This window comes from Moschus berezovskii, chromosome 3 (assembly GCF_049115385.1).
Source record: "Moschus berezovskii isolate FMDL1 chromosome 3, NW_MosBer_1.0, whole genome shotgun sequence".
NCBI lineage: Eukaryota > Metazoa > Chordata > Mammalia > Artiodactyla > Moschidae > Moschus > Moschus berezovskii.
The window spans coordinates 14,062,897-14,082,750 of NC_142462.1; the positions used below are offsets into that span (position 1 = coordinate 14,062,897).

Sequence of the window (19,854 nt, forward strand, 5' to 3'; positions counted from 1 at the left end):
ATTTTTTTTTTTAATTGTGTAAAGAGAAGTGATTCTGAAGTGAACCATAGTCATTGCTTTGACAATGAAAGCCATGCTTTGGCATTAAATATTTTCACTGGAGTATTACTATTTAAACTGTACCCTATTTTCCTTCATGGAGAAACATTTGCCAGTAATGAGAGGGATCTACTGGAATCCTGCCAAAACTGTGTTTTCAGTAGAGAGGAATCTCTAGTCGCTCTAGCTTAGAGCTCCATACTGATACCAGTTGGTTTCAAGATAATGTATTATTATGATCCAAAACAGTGTTACGATGAGTTCATGGTGTGTGTTTTTTCATTTGTTTGTATAAACAGGTAAAAACGATTTTTCCTTCAGTTTTCTTTATTTTACCAGAAATTGGATTACTATGTGTAAAAAGAATTAAGCTTTTCTAAGTTTTGACCTAGCAACCATTTTGGAAAATTTTTCTCATATTTCAAACTTAGGAGATTCTTTTCTTGGCATATGTTACGGAGTTAGAAGATACTAAAGTTTGTCAGTAGGCTTAATGATGTGCTTACATTTTAGTTTTGAAATGGCTGCATTTCAGGATCCTGAGAACCCATTTAGTGATATAAATGCATTTGAAATATCGTTATTTGTCTCCTATTCATCCCACTCATTATCTGCTCCTTTCTTGCAGTGTGGCGTGGTTTTTCTGTTGTACTTTTCCCTTTGCTAGCAGAGGTAGATTTCACATATAGCGTTACATGTGTTCATTTCTTTTTGCTTTATAAAAATAATATTGTATATAGTTTCTTATTTTTTGATATCTAGTTAATGGGTTTTCTTTATTAATTAGAGATGTGATGTCAGTTTAATTGAAATATTTGCCCACATGGTAGTAAATGATAAAAGGGTTTTTTCTCTACATTCCCTAGGACTGAGTAACCAGTCATTAAAACTTTTGCCATTCTGATGAGTAAAAATGAAATGTTTTTTACATGGGCATTTTCTTGACTGCTAGTGACATTGGGCATCTTTTCATGTTTCTTGACCATTTGTAATTCTGCCATTATAATTTGCCTGTTCTTATATATTCTTCAATTTTCTATTGCATTGTTCTTTTCTTAATAAATCGAAGGCTATTTTTAATATTTGTAACATTAATGATGTGGCTTTTTAAGGTGATCACTTTTGTTGTACAATTTTAAAATGTAGGAAACTTTAGGAAATCTGGCAAGACATTCTTTTTAAAATAAATACTAGAATCAGTATGGTACTTGAAGTATTTGTTTACTTTTCATATACGTCCTTTTTCATTGTTGTGATTTTTTGGTTTTATTAAATTTTAATTTAGGTTAAGTTTTTTGACTATTCGCTTTTCTTAAACATCTGTAACCATTGACATAGATAGATTTGTAGTGGTTGGATTGGGCTTGAAATTTTAACAGGCTAAGAGATTTTGTTATTAATCTTGTTTAATACTAATTAATAGTATTATTAATTATAATACTAATGTTTAATGACCACAATTTTTTTTAACATCAAAACATCTCAAGTCATCTCATTACTACATTTAATGTTCTCTTTTTAGGGTTGATTGGGTTCAAAATCAACAGAATGGTACCTCCTTACTCCTATTTTCCACTTCAGCCCAGGTAATCTGCAGAGAGCCCAGCTAGTGAAAGCCCAGGACCTACTAGAGTCAGTGGAAATCAGAGGCTACTCTGAGCTAACTTTGACCCCCCAACTTTAAATTCAGTGACAGGGTTGAGATTAAAGAACTGACTCAGGCTTTGCGAAGAACAAAGGCATCACTGGATTTCCATTATCCTGGTTTGGTCTTCTCACCAACACTTTGTTGTTGTTATTTAGTCACTTAGCCATGTCTGACTCTTTGTGGCCCCCTGGACCGCATCACGCCAGGCTTTCCTGTCCTTCACTATCTCCTGGAGTTTGCTCAGACTCACGTCCACTGAGTCGATGATGCCATCCAACCATCTCATCATCTGTTGTCCCCTTCTCGTCCTGCCCTCAATCTTTCCCAGCATCAGGGTCTTTTCCAGTAGTCAGCTCTTCGCATCAGGTGGTCAAAGTACTGGAGCTTCTCTTTCAGCATTAGTCCTTCCAATGAATATTCAGGACTGATACCCCTTAGGATGGTCTGGTTTGATCTCCTTGCAATCCAAAGGACTCTCAAGAGTCTTCTCCAACACCACAGTTCGAAAGCATTAGTTCTTTGGTGCAGCCTTCTTTATGGTCCAGCTCTCACATCTGTACAAGACTACTGCAAAAACTATAGTTTTGACTACATGGGCCTTTGTTGGCAAAATGATCTCTCTGCTTTTGAATACACTGTCTAGGTTTGTTATAGCTTTCCTTCCAAGGAGCAAGCATCTTTTAATTTCATGGCTCATTAGTTATGGGTAAGAATTGGTGGAAAACTTTATTTGTGAAGCAAAGAAAGAGAGCTCTTCCCACAGAGCATTGCTGTTTTCAGCTCAGGCTGGGATCACTGGTGATTTCTGTAGCCTTTGTAGTAAGTTCTGCTTTTTCCATTACATTTTATTTTTCCTTAATTTCTTGATAGTCATGGACAGATTGAGCTTCTAGGTTACTGATTTTCAGTTACTAGGCTGCACTGCTTGAAACTGTGTTTCAATAACTCTTACCCATTTTGCTAGCTTTTCTTTCACCCCATGATCAGTCATCATATACTTAGTATATGTATATATACACCATTCAAATATTTAGTATGTGTATCTTTCCAAATGTGAGAGGCAGCAATAGGTATTGATATATAAGTATCCCTTTCCCCATAGCTGTTGAGGTCTTGGCTTCTTTGAGGATTTGCCAAAATGTTCTTGCTTGTCCCAGTTCTTAGAATACTTAAGGGTGCAAGAAATTTCGGTTGGCATTGAAGAGGTCTTCAAACTGGGCTCCATAGCATAGTCATCTGTGAAATTAAAAAAAATACATATATGTATATGTGTGTATGTATATATATGTATATTATGGGCTTCCCTGGTGGCTCAGCAGTAAAGAGTCCGCTGGCCAGTACAGGATATGCGGATTTGATCCCTGAGTTGGGAAGATTCCCTGGTGTAGGAAATGGCAACCTACTCTAGTATTTTTGCCTGGAGAATCCCATGGACAGAGAAGCCTGGCAGACTATAGTCCATGGGGTCGCAAAGAATTGGACATGACTGAAGCAACTGAGCACACACACGCACACACACATATATATACATATATAGTCTATTTTCTTTTCCCAGAATCAAAATTTTAAAAGCACTCTAAGTAGGAAATGGGCTTCCCTTGTGGCTCAGCTGGTAAAGAATCTGCCTGCAATGCAGGAGACCTGTGGGTTGGGAAGATCCCCTGGAGAAGGGAAAGGCTCCCCTCTCCAGTATTCTGGCCTGGAGAATTCAGTGGACTGTATATAGGCCATGGGGTCGCAAAGAGTCGGACATGACTGAGCGACTTTCTCTTAAATAGGAAATGGTGGGCATTTGCTCAGGCCAGGGCTGAGAGGCCTGGCTGCCTCCCACAACCCCCAGCATCACCCTGCTTTCCTTGTGGCCTTGTACGCGTTTGCCTGCAGCCTGGAGAGCTGTTGTTGGTGAGAGCCTGATGCTCTCTCACAGCCCCACAGCCTGCCTGCCTCAGCAGCTGTCACTCTGCCAGTCAGGTGGTCTTGGTGGGGTGTCCAAGAGGATAGCAGGGGCTGGGCAGGTAGGAGGGGATATGGGAGAGCGTGAGAGACAGAGCCGAGACTGTGGTGCTTCATGAAACAGCTATCAGACCCAGGCCTGAAGACAGAAAGCATCTTTTGTGGGGCATCTGGTCAGTCCAAGAGAAGAGACCTAAGGGACCTAGGTAACTCTACAGTGAAGGCCCCGCTTGACAAATAATAACTCAGAGGAGGCAAGGTTGGTTTGTTTTGATTAGACAGAGAAAGAAGCATCAAAAAAATGATCACTAATAATATCTAAGAGGCAAAAGAGAATAGTATACCTATAAAGCACAATGCTACATTGCTTTTGCTGTTGGTCAGTCACTAAATCGTGTCTGACTCTTTGCAACCCCATGGACTGCAGCACACTAGGCCTCCCTGTCCTTCACTATCTCCTGTTATTTTAAAAAGGATAAATCAGTGAACATGAGGTAGCTTTGGAAATTAAAAATATGATGACAGAAATTAAAAAATTTTTAAATGGGAAATAGGATTACTTAGGATGCAATTTACATCATTGCTGTAAGTAAACTTTGAAATTTGCTTTTGTTGTTTATATTCCCCTTCAGGTTTCTATTTTCACTATTTAAATTAAGCAAAGCCTACTTTCTTTTTTTTCTTTTTTTAACTCCACTCATCCTCCCACCAGCAGTCTAGCTTTTCCTGCCTGGGGCCCCATGGGGATTCCTGCTTAAACGAAACCACTGGACCAGCCTTTTGTGAGCCAGCTCGTGATCTGGTTCTTTTGTTGTACATCATTGCATTAGTCAGGTTAGGCTCACTATACTACAATAACTAATTAACTCCCAAACGTTAGTGCCTAACATAACAAAGGCTTATTCCTCACCCAGTGTGGCTTGGGGAGAGGCTGGAAGGGAGTCAATGAACTCGTTCTCCGTAGTCCCTTAAAGACCCAGGCTAATGACAGCTCCTGCATCTTGGAGTTGCACTCTCAAGAACAGGTGTCCTCCACGATTACCATGGAAGGGGAAGAGAGTGTCCCTCCAAAGCCTACTTTCTTCCACTTTGGTTCTTTGTACTTTCTAAAATAAAATGAAGCAATTACTAATATAATAAAATAAAAACAACAGTCGTAAAAATGAATGGAAGAAAACGCTGGAGAATTGCACCAACTTATGCTTATGCACACAGAAGAGCATAAAATAGAAACCTGAAACATGAGACAAGAAGTATTTAAAAAATCAGAATCCAGTTCAGGAGATGGGCCATCTGAAGAACTGGAGAAAATAGGATGGAGTTATTAAAATAATAAACTTTGAAATATGCTTCTTCTAGTTGTGAAGGATGTGAACTGCAAGATTAAACAGATCTTTTAAATGCCCAGAACATTTAATTAAAGTAGAAGAACAGTAATATTTATTATTGCAGAATTTATGAACATGATTTCAAAGACAAATCCTACCAAAAGGAAACAGATTTACTGCCAAGAATCAAGAATTACAGTGGTGTCTTCACCATTTAGAGGGGAGTTTTCCTGGTGGCTCAGTTGGTGAAGAATCCACTTGCAGGAGACCACCTGCAATGCAGTAGTTCAGGTTCAATCCCTGGGTCAAGAAGATCCCCTGGAGAAAGCAATGGCAACCCACTCCAGTATTCTTACCTGGAAAGTCCCAGGGACAGAGGAGTCTGGAGGGCTATAGTTTATGGGGTCGCAAAGAGTTGGACATGACTTAGGAACTAAATCACCACCACCACCTTCACCATTTAGACTTCAGCAGCAGACCTAGAAGTGAGACAGAAGTGGGACGATGACATGACAATTCTGATGTAAAACTGTCCAATCTAGTATAACATGCAGAGTCTCAATGAAGTGTGAAAGCAGAATAATTATTTTCAGATGTTCAAGGAGTTGAAAATTTTGCATACCTTGCATCCTTTCTCAGAAAACTACTTGAAGATATACTTCCCCAAGTAACTCAGGGAATAAACCAAGGCAGAAAAGAAAAGGAAACCTGGCTAATAGAGGCTACCACAAAAGAGAGATGGAGATCCTTGAGATAATGAAAAGAATCCCACGATGACAGTGGTGCATCAGGCTGGAAGAGTAACCCGTCAGTCCAACTGCACAGGTCAGAAGACTCCAGGCGAGATTTCTAAGATGAAATTGTTAGAATATCAAATATGTTTGAGCAGATTTAAAAGTTGGAAGGGGCTTCCCAGGCGCCTCCTTAGTAAAGAATTAGCCAGTGCAGGAGCCACGGGAGATGCATATTTGATCCTTGGGTCAAGAAGATTCCCTGGAGAGGGAAATGGCAACCCACTCCAGTATCCTTGCCTGGAGAATCCCATGCACAGAGCAGTGTGGCGGGCTACAGTCCATGGGGTCGCAAAGAGCTGGACACAGATTAGTGACCGAGCACGCATGCACAAGATGGAAGAAGAATTTGGTGTTGAATTTGTGATAACCCCGAAGAAAACTCAACAACGGCAAACAAACTAAGCAACAAAAGATCTAGATTGTTACACCAGGAAAAATAAATTATTGTGCAGGAAAGAAAAGTATTCATATGAAATGTAATGGCCCAGCTGCAAATAACATTTACATGATTATCATGCAGTATTATAATCAATATGTAATATTGTAAAATGTAATCAATATTACATGTTGATGTATTACATAGTTAAAAAAAGACAAACACCTCTTTAAGATTCTGCTATAGCCAGCCTCATTCCAGGATGAGCATCCTAAAACAGTCTTCCATTTCAACTGCCACATTTGATATCAAATAAAGATCAAAATCATTTTGTCAGAGCATTTTGATTCTTTATCCAATGTTCTTTTCCTTACATTACATGATTCATTTATTAAATTACTGCAATTAGCTTTTTTAGTTGTGACTTTATATGCACCCAGTCACATAGGTTTGTCATCATTTTCATAGTGAAGATAATAGTTCTACCTTCTCTGAGGGTACGGGAAGTTAAAAAATAGTATGCATCTTGTTAATGCCTGTGTTTTGGCATCTGAATTGCAGTGCGTGGAAGCAGACAGCCCTTATTACCATGCTGGTTTCCATGGGAGGCCACTCCGCTAATTATGCACTGGCATTTCTTCACAGTTTGTCTGCTTAGAGACAGTGCGCTCCTCCAGGGTTCCATGTAGGATCTGCACTACAGGTGAAATTATTCTCAAAGTCTGACTGTGACATAGTGGCAGATGTCCCATGGGTATTTCTGTGTGATGGATTAACGTGTTTTTTTCATGTGGTGATATTTATTGTTCCTTAAAATTTCTGAATGCAAAATGAAGAGCCTAAAAATAATATTTACTAAGTTAACAGCTGTTCATAATGCTGTGCTGGTTGCTGATAAAGAAAAACAGCTGAGCTAAAATAAGATCTTTTAATGGTTCTCTATAAATGTCAGGTGTGAAAACCAGGTGACATAAGTGATTATCTTTAAAAGAGAATGTTCTTGCAATAACTCTGAAGCTCTGCATTTGGTTAAATACTTCATGGATTATTAAAGGGTTGGATGTGATAAATAGAAGATATTGATTATGGTGAACAGAAGGAAAACATACTGATCAAATCTCCTTGCTTCTAAATTTGACAGTGTTGACTTTTGCTTTCATCACTATGTGGCATGATGATATGGAGAAATATTTTAAACATTTCTCTTGGATTATAAAGATGTGCATATCTTCGTTTAGATTTCATATAACTTGTTTATTGTAAAAAGCTGGGATACCATGCATCTAAGAATTCAGGCGGTTTTTCTTTACCGTAAACCAGGTCAGCTGGCAAGCATTACAAAGGTGATGTATCACTGAAGAATGAGGGGGTAGAAAGGAGCACATGAAACAGTACACAGCTAGTGGTTTCATAAGAAGCCACAGAGTAGACTGTGGTAATTTTGTACTAAATCCCAGCAGAACATCTGTTAAAGTTTTATCTTTTGTGCTATATATTCCTTGCAAGCGTTAGAATAAGCACATCAGAAAAAGATGGTTTCAGTGTTAACTAAATTACTGTAGTCACTCTGCTACTTTAATTGCCTACAAACTGAGTCTGTTTGCAATATGGTTCTGAAATAAATATTCACTATTAACTAACGGTCTGTATTGTAGCATAATATCAATTTTAGACAAATGGGTAATTTTAGCAGTTAATTACTTAGAGGGCAATTTAAAACCTGAATGAAAAGCCTGAGGACACTGGCCTTGTTATAAATATTTATGATGATTAAAGGCATAACAACCAATTGCTGGAACATGATAATTGGTTTGTAAGAATTTGGGGGGAGGGTAGTTCATTTTTCCTCCCTTTACAAACCATTCACTACGAATTTTATTGGGTGTTGACTATCATAGTTGAGTTGAAGACAGAACTTGAAGTTCTTCACTCTGTAATCCTCAGTGATTTACGGATTGATTGGTTTCCTAAAAAGCGACCGTAAGAGTCTAAACCTCTTTCATTCAGTTTTTCACGTGTTCTTTACAAAATGGTAAGCTTGAGAGACTGAAAATTGAGATTCATCTTAAAAAAAAAAAAGATTAATTGATGCTGTCTCCAGCTCATATCCAGAAATGTAGATGCTTACATCTTATTACCATGACAACCCTGGATCTTCCTGTATTTTTATGTAATTACCTTCATTTCCATGTTATCGTAATGACTTTTCTAGATGATTTTTTCCTAAAAACACATTTGTCATTTTTTTTAACAGAACTGTAATCAAAGATATCCAAAGTAATTCTGAATTCTCTGCCTTATTCTCTGAAGCATCTGAAATTCTTTTGACGTAAAGCTGTTTTGTTTTGTATCTAAATATCTATATTAATTAAAAAGACTTGAGGATTATTATGGTTGAAAAATTGCTATTTTTCTTTCATAGTCCATAGAACAGGCAGGTGTATAGCAGTCAGAATAATATTATGCCAAATTAAGATTGTCTTATACAGATGGCACAGTGAATGGATTCCTAAATGAGAATTTCTAATGTTGAGATAGGAAATCAGATAAAACCTGATTTTCTCCATATTTTGCATTAGAACTTTCATTTAGCTGGTAATGATTTCCTACTATGCATTATAGTGAATATTATAAAGCCTGTCCTTTTTCTGTATTTCAGGAAATATGGTTATTTCATGAAGTCATTCCAGTGTTTTAAAAATTTGACACCTAGTCTCAGCACCTGTCCAGTTTTCTTTTGAACCTTTTCATCCTATTTTTATTATAACAAAACAGTTTTCTATATCTAGAAAGTGAAAGGTTAACAACGGAAGAGTGAAATCCATGTGTCAATTCCTACTGTGTCGGATGTTCAGAGGTAGTCTGAATAGTGAATTTCTGGCTAAGATGTGGGCCTGCATTTGGTTGTTGAGAACATGTCTTTTGTATCCTTGGCATCATCTGCTGATCTGCTTATAACAATTTGAATCAGACAAAGAAATCAAGGCAGCTAATTAAACAGCCCACTCTTTCCTAAAGGTGCTTTAAAACCCAGATTGAAAAGGAATTACCCCAAAGATTGATGAAATTCACATAGTCATTAGAAGTATGTCATGTGATATTTTAATTGTCAGATAGAATTGCCCAGCTTAGGGGGCAGATATCCAGGGGGAATAGGAAAAACACCCTCCTGGATTTTAAGCTTCAAGCGGTTCACCTTGCCGCTCTCCCATTTACGAGGATCTTGAATTTGACCCCTTTGTTGGCATGTTTTCCTAGACAAACAGGAGAACGCAGGAGGGAAGTTAGCTGAGTGATAGTGTATGTACATACTCCTGGGGATTTTCTGGTTGTTTTAGGCAGGTTCTGCCATCATGTGACTAGCCAGTACATTTCATAGATATTTTCTCATTGATACAGAAATTCTTGTCACTTGTGACCTTTCTAAAAAGGATGCAGAGAAGTTTGTTTATCATGCCTATCAAACCCAGAGTCTTTACTGCATGCCCCTTGAAACGTGTTTTTCTCTACTGTATCGCTTGCAGGTGTGGTCTTTCTCTCAGACTCTCACGCTCAGGATTCCGCAGCTCCGTCAGTTTGTCAGTCTGCATCCCTCTCTCTCATTCTTTTATAAAGTTACATTGGCTTTATCAAATGATCCTAAGACGACTCATGCTGACAGCGTCTGAGATGTTCCTTCCGGCAGTAAAGCCGTTTTGTTGTTGTTCAGTCACTCGGTTGTGTCCCACCCTTCGTGACCCCATGGACTGCGGCACACCAGGCTTCCCTGTCCCTCACCATCTCCCGGAGTTTGCTCAGACTCGCGTCTGTTGAGTCAGTGATGCCATCCAACCGTCTCATCCTCTGTCGCCCCCTTCTCCTGATCTCAATCTTTCTCAGCATCAGGGTCTTTTCCAGTGAGTCGACTCTTTGCATCAGGTGACCAAAGTATTGGAGCTTCCGCTTCAGCATCAGTTTTTCCAGTGAATATTCAGGGTTGATTTCCTTTCGGATTGACTGGTTTGATCTCCTGGCAATCCAAGGGACTCTCAAGAGTCTTCTAAATTCTATTTTTTTCTTTCCATCGTGTATAAAAAGGATGGCTCTGAAGTTGGGGAAGCAGTGCATGCATTCACAAGTGAAGTTGAGTAAAAATTTGTATTTCAGTCTATTTCTTTTTGGTTTCAATAAGTGCATATCAGTAAAGTCAATGTATACTCAACATTATTTTGTTATTTGAATTCCCTGAAACAACTGTTTCAGTTTTTCTCTTGGAAAATTATGTTGGGTAACTACTACAGCCAGTAGCTTAAATCTGATTATCTTGTTTCTACTCAGGTAGGGAATATTCCTAATACTAAGTTTAGGCTGCTGAGTAACTTCCTATTTTTTTAATAATTTTTATTTATTTTATTTTGGGCTGTGCTGAGTCTTTGCTGTGCGCGGGCTTTTCTCTAGTTGTGGTGAGCAGGGGCTACACTCTAGTTTCAGCGCACAGGCTTTTCCTTGTGGCGGCTCTTCTTGTTGTGGAGCGCAGGCTTTAGGGCGCGCAGGCTCTAGTGCTCGCAGGCTTCAGCAGCTGTGGCACGTAGGCTCCATAGTTCCCCTGGGCTCTAAAGTGCAGGCTCAATAGACTCAATATTGCGGCACACAGGCTTGGTTGTGCCACAGCTATGAGGGTCCTTTTGGATCAGGGATCGAACCCAGGTCTCCTGCATTGGCAGGCAGATTGTTTACCAGTGAGCCTCCAGGGAAGCTCTGACCAATCTTGTTAAATGGAAGGTTCTTGTTCTCAGCCCTCCCCAGTTCATCATCATACCTAAAAACTCTAATAACTGGAAAACCTACTTAGTATCTAATATATTATACATTAGTGTAATATATTAGAATTCTAAAAAAGCTAATGAACTTCTTTCAGGGAGCATGAGCAAACCAAGCTCTGTTTTTGCCATTTGACTCCTTGTAAGTATCCCAGTTCTGAATCCCATGACTCCAGTCACCTTCCTCCCTGCAGGCATCTCGGAGCTTAGAATAACCCCTTGCTGATGTCCTCCACTGTATCGAGGCGCGAGGAGTGGGCAGAATGGGAAGCCAGCTTAAGGAGCGCAGAAAGTGTACAAGACAAAGTGTACAAGACCTTTTCTCCCAAGACTTTGCCCAAGTACTTGAAATTCTTATTCTCTGAGTTATTCCCTTTTCCAGAAAGTTATCATGTTTAGTATAGAAGACTAATGTACAAATATATTAGAGAGTGCAGGTTAAATTTTGGTTACATTATCTGGAAATGATGAAACGTGTTACGTATCTCAACAATTTGAGGGAGTGGAATGAAGAAGCAGAAAGTTGACTAGAAGAACTCAAGGCAAACTCCCCTAGGTACTAAGATTTTCTGAGAACTGAATCTGCCTGCGCATGTGTGCCTGCTAAGTTGCTTCAGTCGTGTCTGACTCTGTGTGACCCTGTGGACTGCAGCCTGCTCCTCTGTCCATGGGATTCTCCAGGCAAGAATACTGGAGAGGGTTGCCTTTCCCTTCTCGCGGGGATTTTCCCACCCAGGGATCAAACCTGCGTCTCTTACATCTTCTGCATTCGCAGGTGGCTTACCACTAGCAGCACCTGGAAGCCCGAATCTGACTGTAGTACATGGCAAAACAAGGACACATCTCTGATCTGATGCCCTGGCATAAATGTTTGTCTTACACCATCCCAGGAGCATGTGTTCAGTATGTCCAAAGTGGCGAATTATACTATAGTTTTTATTACCTGGGCTTTTATTTCTGTCTCCCTTATATCTCTATATAGCTTTCTTAGTATTCTTTTTTAAAAAATCCAACACATAAAATTACAAAGATGCTTTTAAGATATAAACTATTTGGACATGAATTATGTGCATTGCATTACAGATTAGGGTTTTACATTTGCATTAGGTATTTTCAAATTTGAAACTCAACTAAATGAAATGAATCATTCTCTTAAAAATTGAAGAAGACCTCTTATTGCACATTATCTGATTCCTATTAGAAAGTATTTTACTGTTCACTAGATATTTGAGGACTCCAAGTTTCTAATTATTTTTTACTCCTAGAAAATTTGATGCATTGAGTAATTTAATGCTTGTGCATCTGTGGCTTTTTAAATAATATGATACTAACCATGAGGCATATTATTTGAAGTGCTTATTAACCACGTACTACTTTGGTTTATTTGCTAATGTCATATTTCCTATCCTTGTAGTCACACAGTGTGTTACCTTTTGTTACCGTTTGTTTAATCAAATGGTATACATTCATTTTTGGTAGCAGTGTTTTAAATTGTGGGTTTCAGAGCAAGACTAAAATGGGAAATATCAGTATTGGGAATGGGAAATGGACCTCTACTACATGTGCTGTGTCTCCCTTTTTCTAATTCATGTGATTTCTCTGAGCCTTTATTTCTTTATCTGTGAAATAAAGATAATAGGATCTACCTAGCAGAATTGGTGGGAAGATTAATTTACTATTAAGTACTTAGTAAACAGCAGTTATTACAGTTGCTTAAATTGCAGAGTCTCTTCTATTTCTGTTATCCATACAATTATGAAATGAGACAGTTTTACAGCTTGGATAAATATTAAGGGCATGTGAGAAAGTTAATCATTTTCAAGGTGAGTAACTTAAGATAATGGATATTTAACCTTGGTGTGCAAGTGACAGAAAAGTAGCTTTTCTGTAAGAATTAGTGCTGTTCCATGAATGGATGGAGAAGTTGCGGTATGTCTGTGGTACGTACATACAGTGGAATATTAACCATAAGAAGGAACACATTTGAATCCGTTGGAGAGAGGAGGATGAACCTAAAGCCTGTTATACAGAGTGGAGGAAGTCAGGAAGAGAAAAACCGATATATTATATTAAAGCTATATAGAATCTGGAAGAACGGTACTGATTAACCTAATTTACAGTGAAGGAATGGAGACACAGATGTAGCGAATGGACCTGTAGAGTGCGAGGGAGGCTCCAGAGGAGGGGATACACGTGTATGTGTGTACATCCTGCCTCTCTCTCCATATAGTTACGCCTGACTCTCGATGCTGTATGGCAGAAACCAATACAAGACTGCAAAAACAGTTATCCTTCCATTAAAAATAATAAAAAATAAAAAATTATGGCATGGTCAGTGGAAGAAAGTACTGACATCTTACTCTTCAAAAAAGAAGAATGAGTGCTGTCCGTAAGGCCTTGCATCTATTGCTAGTTGCTCCAGTAAACCCTCAGAGGCCATAGACATCCCTCAAAGACAGTGAACCCTGGCCTAGAAAATCTGCTAATGTTCACCGTGGTTAGTCTCATCCTAAATGGACCCTTATACATTAAATAACACATGCCTTTCAGACCATTCATAATCTGCTTGTAAACATTGAGACAAAGAGCATCAAAATCAGACATCCTTAGATTTTGAGGGGGGATGGGGGGAAATAATTTGTTGCTCACTGCAAGTGCCAATAATGCTTCTGAGTGACAGATATAACCTACTGAATCCAATGATGTGTGTGTGCTTTTAATCAGCTTGCTCTAAATGTTCTGATAGGAAGCCTTGTCTTGATACTGTTTTTTTTAACCTACTCAAAGTCCAAAGAGTTTCAGAAGAGACTGGAAGCAGTATTAAGGCTACTCCCAAGCAGTATCTGCCATGGCAGTGAGGATAAGAGTTGCTTTCTGCTGGGGATGGCAAGACAACAGGGCTATATATAGATCTCCTGCTGGCAAAATGTCCTTGTTCGTCACATCATTGCTATTTTAGGCATTTTCCCATTGGGGTTTCTTACTGCAAAAAGTGAACATGTTTGAACTGGAGTAAAACTCTTCAGTGATCATACTGAAGAAGTTGAAGTCCTCTCCTTTCATAAAGTTGAGTATGGCCCTCTGTGATGACCGGCAGGGGTGGGCTGCGGGGGAGAGAGGGAGGCTCAAGAGGCAGGCTATGTATATATAATTATGGCTGATTCACACGGTTGTACAGCAGAAACCAACACACACACACACACACACAAAGAATGCCCCAAGGGGACTAAGTATTCTTAGGAAGACGTTATGGTTACTACAGTAGAAAAATAAGCAGATAGAAAGGAAAGTGTGTTAATTTATCAACTTCAGTATATAAAGGTTTCTGCTGCCTTATTATTTACTTCTAAGAGGATTTTAAATAGCAAAAATAGACATTCAAGAATCATATGCTTATTCAGTTCAGTTCAGTTCAGTCGCTCAGTCGTGTCCGACTCTTTGCGACCCCATGAATCACAGCACGCCAGGTCTCCCTGTCCATTACCAACTCCCGGAGTTCACTCAGACTCATGTCCATCAAGTCGGTGACACCATCCAGCCATCTCATTCTCTTGTCCCCTTCTCCTCCCGCCCCCAATCCCTCCCAGCATCAGAGTCTTTTCCAGTGAGTCAACTCGTCGCATGAGGTGGCCAAAGTATTGGAGTTTCAGCTTTAGCATCAGTCCTTCCAATGAACACCCAGGGTTGATCTCCTTTAGAATGGACTGGTTGGATCTCCTTGCAGTCCAAGGGACTCTCAAGAGTCTTCATACTACATTAATTGAGACTTTTACAAACTTGGGTTCATTTAATAAACGCACTTTGATTATATTGGGTGTATAACTGAATCCATCCATGTGTTTAGTAAGCATCATCCTTGGTTAAGATAATGAGGTGTAGTGGAAAATTCACAAGTGTTGTGTGATGGTTGGATTGACTAAGTAAGTTTCTTGGGCTTTAAGAGCATTAGTTTTCTCATTTGCTTAAAAGAAAAGGGAAAAATATGAGATTATAACAGATACATAAAATTACTTAGTCTTTTTTAAAGTTTATTTTGTTTATCGCTTATATATCTGGCCACTCCTGGTCTCAGTTGCAGCACTTGGGTCTGTTAGCTGCGGCACACTGGGTCTTTTGCTTGTTTGTTCAGTTGCAGCATGTGGGATCTAGAGGGCTTCCCAGTGGCTCAGCGGTAAAGAATCCTCCTGCAATGTGGAGACTCAGGAGACACGGGTTCAGTCCCGGGGTGGGCAGAATTCCCTGGAAGATGAAATGGCAACCTGCTCCAGTATTCTTGTTTGGGAAATCCCATGGTCAGAGGAGCCTGGCGGGTTACAGTCCATAGAGTTGCAATGAGTTGGACACGAGTGAGCGACTAAGCATGCCTGTGTGCATGTGGGATCTAGTTCCCTGAGCAGGGATTGAACCCGGACCCCTGTATGGCGAGTTGTAGAGTTCTAGCTACTGGACTAGCAGGAAGTCCCAGAACAGTCTTCAAGTGAGTGTAAACCTTCAATTACTATGAGTTTGTCTTCCGTTTTTCTTTTTCAGTACCTGAGATTGCATCAATGTTCAGCAAGTTTTATTAGCGAGTAGCAAAGCTGATGTTTCCTCTTCCTCTGCGTGCAGCCCCTCCTCTGATGGTCCTTTTGTTTTCACAGTACCCTCTGTTTTCACAGAGATCTAATGTAGCTTGTTATATGATGATTTCTACAACAACCCAGTGAAGTGGCTTTCTTAAAAATTTACATGGGCCAGTTAGATACTTGCCTGTATGTCTAAAGAAAGAAATCCCTAAGACTTGGGTTCTCAAAACATTCCCAAAGAATATCCTGTGGCACATTCTGTTAAACTCGGAATGACTGCTCTTTCCTTGTCCCTTGAAGGGAGAATATAATTCACTGAAACCATTAGTAAACTTGGTGTTTTAGAAATAACATTTTAAGATGTTTAACAAAAAATGCACCAAGTTTACTAATGGTTTCAGTGAATTATATTGTCGCTTCAGCACCATTACTATTATGATGGCGTGTGGATGGTTGTACAGTTTCATATATTGTCAGGCCAGAATACTGGAGTGGGTAGCCTTTCCCTTCTCCAGAGGATCTTCCCAACCCAGGGATTGAACCCAGGTTTCCTGCATTGCAGGCAGATTCTTTACCAGCTGAGCCACAAGGGAAGCCCTAGAATACTGGAGTGGGTAGCCTATCCTTTCTCCAGCGGATCTTCCCGACCCAGGAATCGAACCAGGGTCTCCTGCACTGCAGGCGGATTTTTTACCAACTGAGCTATCAGGGAACCCCTTACTCATGGTTGCAGTGAATTATATTATCCCTTCGCCACCATTATTATGATGATGATGGTGTGTTGATCGTTTTACAATTTTATATATTGTCTTCTTTTCATTAATTTAAAACTTTCTTCTTATTAATTTATCTGCCTAGTGATTTCCTTGCTTGGTTTCCTCAGTTTTTTCCCTCAGCAAAGCAAGAGCTTTGTCGTATAATGCATTGTCTTATCTTGTGCATCTAACGAATGCTCCTTTTCCTACTAAAACTTTTCGCGTAATGAGGTTTCCTCCCTCCCGTGTGCCTTCAGTTACACTCCCTCTGTGCTGCTGAAGTACTGCTGCTGCTGCTGCTGCTAAGCACACCTCTGTAAATGCAGTTAATCTGTTTAGGTGCTTCCCAGCTGGGGCTAGTGGTGAAGAACTGACCTGCCAGTGCGGAGATGTAAGAGACATGGGTTCAGTCCCTGGGTTGGGAAGATCCCCTGGAGGAGGGCATGGCAACCCACTCCAGTATTCTTGCCTGGAGAATCTCATGGACAGAGGAGCCTGGCGGGCTGCAGTCCGTAGATTCTCCCGGGTCAGACACAACTGAAGCGACTTAGCACGGATACACGCATCTGTTTATGTGTCTCTCACACCCAGTGGGCTGTGAGTTCCTCAAGTCAAGGAACTACATCTTATATCCTATTCATCTTTGCATCCCTCTTACATGATAGCACCTGGCTGATGGTGGGCACTTCCTAAATCCTGAAGGAATTTATTATCTGGGGATTTGTTCTGACTTAACGTTGTGCATTGTTCAAAGATCTAAAATTTTGTCTGGGGCTCTCATTTGATGCTCGGGGCTCTGTCTGTCTTATTTGGAGCTTAGTTTGTCATGTATACAATTGTAGTTGAGTGTGTGGTTGCATCTTTACCTAACACTGATTTTCTTAATCCTCTTTAATATGCTATCCTATTTGAATAGCTTCTGGATTAACATGAGGATTATATATTTCCACTAATTAGTAAAGGTGTTAAAAGAAGAGCCCTTTGGGACTGTTTGGTCTTCCCACTTCTACTCTTAGCTTCTAGAAACTCCCATTCTAGGAGTCTGTTCTTTTTTGTATCTGCTTCATCCAGATGTCCCTAAATCCTGTTCAGTCATCACATTACTTAGTAATGAATGTCAGCTGTGGGAGCAGATTAGGAAGATGGTTGAGGCAAGCAGTCTGAAATTTAAAGATGCTTGCTCTTTGGAATAAAAGCTATGATGAACCTAGACAGCATATTAAAAACGAGACATCACTTTGCCGACAAAGGTCCATATAGTCAAAGCTGTGGTTTTTCCAGTAATCCTGCATGTATGTCAGAGCTGGACCATAAAGAAGGCCGAGCATTGAAGAATTGATGCTTTTGAACTGTGGTGCTGGAGAAGACTCTTGAGAGTCTCTTGGACTGCGAGGAGATCCAACCCGTCCATCCTAAAGGAGATCAACCCTAAATATTCATTGGAAGGACTGATGCTGAAGGTGAAACTCCAGTACTGTGGCCACCTGATGCGAAGAGCTGGCTCATTGCAAAAGACCCTGTTGCTGGGAAAGAGCGAAGGCAGAAGGAGAAGGGGACGACCAAGGATGAGATGGCATTACCAGCTCAATGGACATGAGTTTGAGCAAACTCCAGGAGATAGTGAAGGACAGGGAAGCCTGGCGTGCTGCAATCCATGGGGTCTCAAAGAGTTGGACATGACTGACTGACTGAACTACAGCAACACATTCTGGGGAGACCAGGGAATCCCATCCTGTGATGGACACATGTCGCAGCTGCCCCGGGAGCACAGAGGAGGAACCCCTCTCACAGACCTGTAGGGAGACTGAAGGCCTGGGGTCTGGAAAGGCACCAGGGAGGAGCGGTGTTTGAGAGACACCTAAGAAATACAGGGAGATTAGCAGGCAAAAGTGAAACAAGGCTTTTCTGTGAGAGAAGAGGTAAGAACGAAGGAAAAGGGTTGAACAGCAATATGCTTTGAGTGTGGGGATGCATGAGCCTGCTCAGGGTCGGGAAATGTGGAGCAATGATGCCTGGGCACCCAGCTGGAATCAGGGCTCAGCTCAGTGGCCTCGAAGGCCATGCTGTTAGATCCCTGTGCTTTTTCCTGTTGATTGGAGGAAGCAGCTTCTATGTGGACACTGCCTGCTTGTGTTCTGGCCAAGCTTCCTATAGTGGAGTGGTTAAGGGAGTGGATTTTAGAGTCAGATTTCTTGGATTTGAGCCCTGGCACTAAACTGATTCCAGTTTCCTCATCACTGATACAGGTAGGATGTGATGTGTGTGTGTGTGTGTGCGTGTGTGCGCACGGACATGTATACTCATTTGTGTCTGACTCCTTGTGACTCCATGGACTATAGGAGCCCGCCCGACTCCTCTGTCCTTCCAGGCAAGAATACGGAAGTGGGTTGCCATTTCCTTTTCCTGGGGATCTTCCCGACCCAGGGATTGAATCCTCATTTCTTGCATCTCCTGCATTGCAGCTGAGCCACCAGGGAAGCCCAGAATACTGGTACCAGCACCATTAAAATTGTTACAGAGGTCAGGGACTATCCTGGTGGTCCAGTGCTTAATACTTCGCCTTCCATCATGGTATGGATTCAGTCCCTTGTCAGGGAATTAAGACCCCACATCCCTTGGGGTCAAAAAACCAAAGCATATAACAAGCAGTGTTGTAACAAATTCAATGAAGACTTTAAAGAAAATATGGTCCACATAAAAAAATCTGTTTAAAAAATTTTTTTACAGAGATCAAATGAATTCATATTCTATGATGCGTAGAATAGCAGCTGGCACTTCATGTCATTTGCTTGTTAAACTAAAATATGTTGCTGTGGTTAGGTAGATAATCACAGTCTGGTAAGTCCTAGCCAGCACCTTGCAGAATGCAGACTTTCAGAGTCAGTTTATTTTTGAAATTCAGTTTGTTTTGCGATCTGCCTATGTGACTGATGAAAAGCTTTTGAAAACACAAAGTGGCTTTATTTGCTCATCCTTTCTCCCTTCTGAACTGAAGGGATTTGGATTTTCTTTGAAATTGTAAGCTTTTCCGCTTCGGGATGCAGGGGGTTTTAGAAGTGAGGAATGAGGCTGAAAGCTGCTGGTGATGGCGTTAAGTCTTTCCATCTGCTACACAGGAAGGACTGAAAGGAGGAGTCCAGGAGAAATTTACTTCCTAAGATTCTTGAGCCAGTAATTTAATCCCGCCTAACACAGAACAGGTGTTTAGTTTCTGGTACTTAGATTCTGAAAATAATGAATCTAGGCCTTCCCAACACCATAGCTTATTATCACATACAAAGATTTTGAAATGAATTTATCTACTGTCTTTCATGCTGGGAAAGACTGAGGGCAGGAAGAGAAGAGGGCAACAGAGGATGAGGTAGTTGGATGGCATCACCGACTCAATGGACGTGAATCTGGGCAAACACAGAGAGAGCCAAGGGCAGGGAAGCCTGGTGTGCCACAGTCCACGTGGTGCAAAGAGTCGGCATGACTTAGCAACCGGACAAGTAGTTCAAGGTATCCCCCTCTAAACATTTGACTTGGCTTTCAGAGCCCCTAGTTAGTTGGAAAATATTCTGAAATGTTAGCTCCGACGGCCCTTGAGGAGTTGCC

The 19,854-nt window shown here is 40.5% G+C and overlaps 1 protein-coding gene across 7 annotated transcripts in view; it reads left to right on the plus strand.

Annotated features, from left to right (window-relative positions):
• Positions 1-19,854, plus strand: part of CDK14 (cyclin dependent kinase 14) — a 683,048-nt gene that overhangs the window by 306,522 nt on the left and 356,672 nt on the right. The gene's annotated exons all lie outside the window — the stretch shown is intronic.